This window comes from Carlito syrichta, unplaced genomic scaffold, assembly GCF_000164805.1.
Source record: "Carlito syrichta isolate Samal-C Ts95f unplaced genomic scaffold, Tarsius_syrichta-2.0.1 Scaffold104744, whole genome shotgun sequence".
NCBI lineage: Eukaryota > Metazoa > Chordata > Mammalia > Primates > Tarsiidae > Carlito > Carlito syrichta.
In genome coordinates, this window is record NW_007048840.1 from 90,926 (window position 1) to 93,512 (window position 2,587).

Here is a 2,587-nt window from a genome sequence, read left to right on the forward strand (position 1 = left end):
TCCGGGGTCCTCTCTCTCCTCCCCGGGGCCTTCCTGCACCCCGCACAGGACGGGGTCCTGCCCGGCTTCCGGGAGTCTTCAGCAGCCGCGCCTTCGCACTCCGGGCTCTGGGGACGGCTTGAGCGGCCCGGCCCCAGAGCTCCGGTCGCTGGGCCCCTGCTCGCCGGCGGGGATCCACTGTGTGGGGGGGGGCTGGGTGTGCCCTTTGCGCGTGGCCGGCAGGCCCTGCTGGGTCTGTGTCCCTGGCTAGAGCACACGGCTGGAGGCCACGGTGGGCATCACGGTGAGGAAGTTGCAGGTCCACCTGCTGTCCTGAGCGCTGGCTGCAAGGCCGCCGTGGCTACCCGCGTGAGGGGACATCCCGGATGCGGGCGGGGCTCTGAGAGTCTGTCCTTGCTCGGTGGGCCTGCGGGCCGCAGGCATCCGTCCGAGTGGGTTCCCGGGGTCCTGGCTGTGGGGAACGCGCTCTGATCGGGGTGTGGCACCCCCTCGGAGTGTTCGTGGCCGCCTGGGCAGCGTTGCGTCTGAAGCAGGAAGAGCCGCAGAAACACGCCAAAGCCGCCGCGGGCTGGCCGGTCGCCCGGCCCTCACGGGCTTTCCCAGAAGCGCCTGTGCGTGGGTGCTGAGCGGCTCCCCAAGTTGTCTCTGCCCTCACCTTACCGCCGCTTTCCCTTCTCTCGGAGAGGTGTCAGCGCGAGGCTCGGAGCGTTGTCGGAAGGGGGTTGCCGCAGTGAGGGAACAGAGCAGCCCCGGGAGGTGGGATGCCCTCGTGGCCGTTGCTGGAGTCTTGCGGTGGGCGCCGTCAGCCTCAGCGGCGACGCCAGCCCCCGGTGCCGGTGTCCTGTTTTGTGTCGTGCGTGTTTGTGAAGTGTGACTCGATGAGGCTGTTCTGATGGGAAAGCACGTTTTATGGAAAATGCACTTCACGCCCCTGTTCACTTCCAAGCAAGCCCTTTAAGAAAGGAACGTGATACGGCACTGTGTGCGCCTGTGGTGACACCTGCAAAGGTGACAGGGTTTTGAACCGTGGGCCTGGGTCAGTGTGGGCTGGTGGTCGTGAGTGTGCGTGCGAGCGAACGGACGTGCTGGGGTGGTGCGCCCTGCAGGCTTGCGGACTCGCGGACACCCGAGGGCTGGGGGCCAAAGCGGGATGCCCCCCATGCGCTGGCACAGCTCCCTCTCTGCAGGTTGCTTCCGCGCCAGCGTGTCCCCAGCCCTGGGAGCACACACAGGTCACGGCTGCCCCGCCCGCGCCAGTGCCTTCCTGCGGAGGGCATCTTTCTCCAGGGCTGCCGCCGGCTGTGGGAAGGAACTCAGGCCTCCAGCCCTGGCTTTCCCACGGTCTGCATGTCCCATGGAGCCGTGGGTCTCTGCCTGAGGCAGGACAGCACACACCCGTCTTAAGGCAACGTTTACGTGGACGCCTAGTGTTGAGCCTCTTCAGAAATCAGCTGCCCGAGTGTGTGTCGGCATAAAGCAGGCGCACGTCTGGTGCGTAGTGCTCTCGTGTACGACTCACATGGCCTCGGGCCCTGTCCGCATTGCCTGGCTGACCTGGGGGCTGTGGGTTGGGCCCCGTGCACGCCCACCCAGCCTCCCGTAACCCGGGGACCTGCCCGCAGCCCTGGCTGGCTCGGCGCGTCTTGGTGGCAGGGGTGAGGGGCCGCCGGGTGCGGCTGGTCGCACGGCAGGTCCCGCTTTGCCCTCCGCCCGCCAACTGGCCCTCCCTGGCCTGGGGCGGGCGGCTGGGCCTGGCGAAATCACAGCGTGGGTTTTGGGTCTGGCCAGAGGCTGAGATGGCTGCATTCCGGCAAGCTCCCGGCGGCACCACACGCCAGGGGCCGAGGGAGGCGCGTGCTGGTGCTGGCCTCTGGCGCAGTGCTTGCTCAGAAGACAGCCACCCAGACGGGACAAAGCGTGGGGACGTTAATTTTTGAGCACCAAAATCTTGCAAAAATCGAGACATTTACTCAGCAACCTCGCAAACTCCAGAGGAGCGTTGCTGGGGGCCAGTCCCCTCGCTGCGGGGTCCCCTTGCAGACTGACCTTCGTGCCCGACGTCTGACTGCCTCCTTGCAGGCTCAGGCCCTCTGAATGCTTGTGGTGGTGACTTGCACAACAAAAGCAAGGAGAGCAAAAGGAGAATGCAGAGGAGGGAAAGGAAGAGGAGGCTGGGCCAGGGTCTCCTGCCTGCAGTCCCAGCTCTTTGGGAGGCTGAGGTGGGAGGATCGTTTGAGGCCATCTTGGGCAACATAGTGAGACCCTATGTCTATGAGAAAATAGGAAGCAAGAAGCCGGGCATGGTGGTGCCTGCCTGTAGTCCCAGCTACTGGGGATGCTGAGGCAGAAGCACCACCTGAGCCCAGGAGCTTGAGGCTGTGGTGGCTGTGAGCGTGCCACTGCACTCCAGCCTGGGCGATAGAGGAAGACTCCATCTCTGAAATAAAAAAGGGTAAAAAGAGGTCCACGCGGCTGGGCTCAGTGGCTCAGCCTGTAATCCCATGCTTTGTGAGGCCGAGGTGAGTGGATTGCCTGAGCCCGTGGGTTCAAGACCTGCCTGGGCAACTTGGCGAGACCTCATCTCTAC

At 65.0% G+C, this 2,587-nt stretch overlaps 1 protein-coding gene across 1 annotated transcript in view; it reads left to right on the forward strand.

Moving 5' to 3' along the window:
* The window catches only part of CNNM2 (cyclin and CBS domain divalent metal cation transport mediator 2), a 105,980-nt gene that overhangs the window by 90,919 nt on the left and 12,474 nt on the right, over positions 1-2,587 (forward strand). The gene's annotated exons all lie outside the window — the stretch shown is intronic.